Raw genomic sequence first — 6000 nt, 5'->3', positions numbered from 1 at the left:
TATGGGAATAAGCTTCCTGTCCTCTAATGATTCCTTTAAGAATTTTATAAGATTCCATCGGATCACAGCTCATTCATATGAAGTCTAGTGAAATTAGTTCGAACGGATTCAGTCTCTCTTCATGTGTTAGTTCTGCCATCACATGAATCAGTCTCGTAAATCTGTCTGATAAACATTGGTGCAGTGGCTCCATTGCCAGAGCATCCTTCTTCAGGGGTGAAAAGTGCACAAAGCGTTCGAGATGGTATCTCACCAAGTGTTTCACAATCGGAAGATCAATACTGAGGGAATGCCCCATTGTCACAGAGTTAGTGCTGAGGAAATGCCTCACTGTCGGAGGTTTAGTTCAGAGGGAACACTGCAATGTAGGAGCGTCAGTGTTGAGAGAATGTTTCACTGTAGGCTGGCTGTTGTTGAGGAAACACTAAATTGTTGGAGGGTCAATGATGAGGGAGCATGCCAAAGCCAGGCGATTAATACTGATGAAGTGGTGCACATTTGGAAGGTCGGTGCTGGGAAAGCACTGCACTATCAAAGGGCGAGTGCTTCGGCAGAGTGCACTTCCGGACACCAAGTGCTGAGAGAGTACAGCAATTTTGGAAAATCAGCTTTGTGATAGTGAGATAGTATCGAAGAGTAAGTGCCAGTCATTTGAAAGAATTAAAGATTTAAACTAAAAGAGGGCAACTGCACCTCCACAAATCTGTTATCTGTCATGTCTCTGATGTTGCTCAAACAGTATATCTGCTTTCCCGTAGTGAACTAAATAATTATAAAGGTTACGCCACCAGCGCACAACAAATATGGCTGAGCAGTGTCTTTGGGTAAGGGAATACATAATGAATGACGGACTGCAGTAATCAGTGAGTGTCAGAGGGACACTCTCAACACTAACACTCCGACAGTGCAGTGTTCCCTCTGAACTGAACCTCCGACAGTGAGGCATTTCCTCAGCACTAACTCTGTGACAATGGGGCACTCCCTCAGTATTGATATTCCAATTGTGAAACACTCCCATTCTTGGTGAGATACCATCTCGAACGCTTTGTGCACTTTTCACCCCTGAAGAAGGATGTTCTGGCAATGGAGCCACTGCGCCAATGTTTATCAGACAGATTTATGAGACTAATTCACCTGTTGGCAGAACTAACACATGAAGAGAGACTGAATCCGTTCGAAATAATTTCACTAGACTTCATATGAATGAGCTGTGATCCGATGGAATCTTATAAAATTTGAAGTAATGCTTTCAGGCCCGAGACACATCTGGTTGGAGAAGTGATTGCCACAATCTACTTCATCTGTGTCACTCACAATTTTTATACCTCAATCATATTTCCCCCCTACCCCAATCCTCCTCTGCTCCAAAGAGACTAAACATAGTCTCTCCTCTTAATTGAGCCTTTTCATCCAACGCAACATTCTTATGAATTACTTTTACATTGTTTACAGTGAAATCGGTCCTTCTGATAGTACGGCGAGCAAAACTGCCCAGAGTTTTCCATCTGAGGACTAAGAAATGTTTTACAAAATTGTCGCAAAGTTTCCTTTCTCCAGACTCTATGAATTGATAAGGAAGGCAGGCATATCAGATGCCTTCGTCACCAAACTGTTCATTGTGTTGACAGTTTCAAGATCCCGCAGTACCTCAGTACCTTTTGGTGATCTACTATGCATGTTGTATACTCTTCCCTGATGAGAGTTTCTAAAATGAATCACCTCGCGCTTAATATAAAAAAAATCCATCTGCCATTTCTCCGGCCAATTTAGCATCTAAAGGATATCAGATTACACTGAGACCATCCTCCTAATTATCAAGAACAGGAGCAAATTTCGAGAAGTGTGCAAACTTATTAGTTATAGGTTTTATATTCTCACGTAAATTGTGAATGTATAGTTCAGAGGTCTCGAATGTATAGTTCAGGGTGGGTTTGCATAAAAATGAGGAGGCGTTCGTTTAAATAGAGATGAGGAAGCTTCTTTTTCTCTACAAGCGGTTTGTGAGTCTTCGGAATTCCCTTCCTGAAAAGGCAATGAATTCAAATTTTTTTTAGAGCAGATGTTGCGAGATTCTTGATGATCTAAGGCGATGAATGCTGATTGGGCGATACGCAGGAATGCAAAGATAAGGATTTTTTTAAAAAGTTGCTTACAGTGTGGAAACAGATCCTTCGGCCCAAGAAGTCCACACCGACACTCCGACGAGCAAACCACCCAGACCCATTCCCCTACATCAAACACTACGGGCAATTTAGCATGGCCCATTCATGGGAGGAAACCGGAGCACACCCACGGGGAGAATGTGCAAACTCAGTTGCCTGAGGCACGAATTGAACCCGAGTCTCTGAGGTTGTGATGCAGCACTGCTAACCACTGTGCCACCGTGCCGCCCACAGCTGAAACAGCTTTGATCTTATTGTATGTGTGAGTATGAGGGAGGGGCAGTAGTCTCAGAGGTTTGAACTGACTCCTCTTGTTCCTTGTTTGCGTGTTTCGGTAGCTTCATGGAAAATGCCTGGCAACTTCTCATACGTATTTTTGTAACAGGGAGATTCTTTATGCAAGTTCTGCTCAATCAGTTGTGCTATGACGTTGAAGGCTTGTACTGTACGTTAAAGAGAGACTGAAAGCTGACAAGCACATGTCATGCCACAGAGTGTGCTGGAATATTTTAAGACGTAAAATTTGGCTGTAACCTAGATACCTGATTTATTTTCACTGCAGTACGAATTTACTCAATCTGTTTAAATTATGCTCCAAGTTACTGAAACCCAAACAAATTTGAATTTTACCGTTTTGACAAATGAAAATGAACGAGACGATCCGATGTTTGTCGGTGTTAACAGCAGGCAGTTTGAACAGTCAGCCAGAGAGAAAAAAAACTACATTTGCCATCGAGAGGCGGTAATTCAAAACACTCCTAAAACGTACCTTGTTTTTTTCTTTTTCACATGAAAAAACTATGCAGCAGAAGATCAAGATGACCCAGGGAGATCTAAAAAAGAGGAGGATTGAGACGGCTATCTGGTCTGAAAATTGATTTGCTGTTAATTTAATAGGGGCTTTACTGAAACGGTATATTGTTATGGGGTTGGAGGCAGAAAAACCTGTAAGTGATAGAAGATTTAGAGTTGTAAATACAGTTTATTTTAGAGTTAAACAATAAAATTGTTATTTTTTTCATTAATCATTGGAATTTACATATTTCCCTGACGCTCATAGTTTAACAGATGACGAGAAGATGTGGGCTTTCTGTGTACTTGACTCTATAAACTGAAGTATTCACCGACTTATCATAACATGAACTTCACTGAGGCATTCGACAAGGTTCCCGGAGGGAGACTGGTTAGCAAGTTTAAATCGCATGAAGTTCAGGGAGAACTAAAAATTTGGAAACTGAACTGGCTCAGAGGTAGAAGATAGAGGATGTGTAGAGGGTTGTTTTCAGACTGGAGGCCTTTGACCAATGGAGTTCCACAAGGATTGTTGCTGGGTTCACTACTTTTCATCATTTATATAAATGATTGGATGTGAGCATAAGAGGTATAGTTAGTAAGTTCGCAGATGACAGCAAAATTGGAGTTATAGTGGACAGCAAAGAAGGTTAGCTCGGATTACGACAGGATATTGATCAGATGGGCAAATGGGCTGAGAAGTGGCAGACGGAGTTTAATTTATATAAATGTGTGGTTCTGCATTTCGTGAAAGCAAATATTAGCAGCACCCATACACTTAATGTTAATGCACTGGGGAGTGTTGCTCAACCAAGCAATCTTGGAGTGCAGGTTCTTAGCTCATTGAAAGTGGATTTGCAGGTATGTAGGATAGCGAAGAAGGCATTTAGTATGCTTTCCTTTTTTGGTCAGAGTATTGAGTACAAAAGGTGGGAGGGCATGGTGCGAACGTCGAGGCATTGGTTCGGCCACTTTTGGAACATTGCATGCAATTCTGGTCTTCTTCTTAACGGAAAGATGTCGTGAAATCTGAAAATGTTCAGAAAAGATTTACAAAGGTGTTGCCAGGGTTGGAGGAATTGAGCTATAGGGAGAGGTTGAATAGGCTAGAGCTGTTTTTCCTGGAGCTTCAGTGGCTGAGGGATGACCTTATAGAGGTTTATAAAATCATGAGGGGCATGGATCAGATAAATAGACAAATTCTATTCCCTAGGGTGGAGGAATGCAGAACGAGAGGGCATGGATTTAGGGTGAGAGGGTAAAGACATAAAAGAGAAGAAAGGAACAACTTTTTCACACAGAGGATGGTACGTGTATTGAATGAACTGCCAGAGGAAGTGTTGGAGGCTAGTATAATTGGAACATTTAAAAGGCATCTGGACGGTTGTATGAAGCAGAAAGGTTTGGAGGGATACTGGCCAGTTTCTGGAAGGAAGGACTTGATCGGGTTGGGTTATCTGGTCGCCGTAGAAGAGTTGGACTGAAGGGTCTCTTTCCGTGCTGTACAGCTCTGTGACTCTATGAATGGTCAGATAACTTTCGGGTACTGTTACTTCAAGTAAACTGCTAGGCATAGCTAGTGATTTATTTGCAGTGCTCTCAGATTGGGGGGGGGGGGGTCAAGTGGTTATGAACAGGTCAAACACGCTATTTTGAGTGCTTATGAATTGGTAGAAAAAACGCATAAACAGTGGTGTAGAAACATAAAGAAGGAACCAAATCAGACTAAAGTTGATTTCCAAGGAATGAAATAAAGTCATTTTAAGACATGAATGTCGGCGTTCAAAATAGATCAGACATATGAGGTTCTAAGAGCGGTTATTCTGCTGGAGGAGTTTCACAACATACGTCGAGAGATGATAAGATTTCTTGAGAATAAACAGGAGGTTAAAGAATTGAGAAGAGCAAGTGAGGTAGCACATGAATATACATTGGTGCTTAAAGCAAATTTTAGCATCCAGTAAGAATTTCATCCTGTGAGGAATAGAATTTGGGAGAAGGGGAGATCCTATACCATGAAATAAAAAGTAGAGAACACTGGTAATTGTTTAGCACAGCATAAAAAAAATAGTCAAAGAGGGTGGAAAGGGGGCGAAAGGCTACAGGTATTTCCACTGTTGTAATGTGGAACACATGAACTCATAGTGCTGGTCATTAAAGAAAAGCACTGTGGTAAAAGAAACTAAACTTACTCAGAAAGAACAGTTAGAGAAAGGGAAAGAAGTTATAATTTTGGGAGACACTGGATTGAACCAGTGTCTACTGGTACGAGACGAACGTATTTACACTCTTTCTAATCTGCTACCCGAGAGAGTGGCAATTTGTTGGATAGATGGACATAAATTTAACCTTTCTGCATGTAAGAATAAGTTGGAGTGCCAAATCAAGATTAGAGAAATAACAGTGTGAGTGATTGAGAGAGTGTCAGTTCGAGGGATTCAAGTTGTTCTTGGGAACAATTTAGCATAATCCAAGGTGGGAGTATCACCACTTATTGTGCAGAAGCGCAAGGGAGACCAGGGGGCTAAGGAGATCAAAGAAAAGTAGCCTTCTACTTCCCAAACAGTGTACTCACAAGATCCCACTATGATAAACCACAGCACGAAGCAAAAACTACAGAGAAAGATGAAGGATTTCAGGATCAGATAGCCGAAACCCTCTTTTCTAAAATGATGCAGGAAAAACCCGAGCAGGCAGACGGTTTGACAGAAGTGTTTCGTCCTGAAAGGCTAATGCACTTGCCACAGAAAGACAAGATGATGAAAGGTTATATACGTTGATGCTTACTCGGAAAAGGAGGCTGCGAATATTCCAAAGGGTTTCATTCTTAAATATAGAAGCAAAAGCCGAAAATGGAGACCATGGCAGGTTAGTGCGGAGGAGAAGAATGCAGAAGTGCACTAAATTGTATTGTCGGTAGCATACAGACATTTTACGGGTGGCACATGAACTACAAGTAGGAGGTCAACTTGATGTATTGAAGACTCAGCTCAGGTAGAAAATCATTTCTATTGGCCTAGAATATAGAAGGATGTGGTTAACATTT

The sequence above is a fragment of the Hemiscyllium ocellatum genome, chromosome 41, assembly GCF_020745735.1.
Source record: "Hemiscyllium ocellatum isolate sHemOce1 chromosome 41, sHemOce1.pat.X.cur, whole genome shotgun sequence".
Lineage (NCBI taxonomy): Eukaryota > Metazoa > Chordata > Chondrichthyes > Orectolobiformes > Hemiscylliidae > Hemiscyllium > Hemiscyllium ocellatum.
This window is presented reverse-complemented; position numbering follows the sequence as displayed.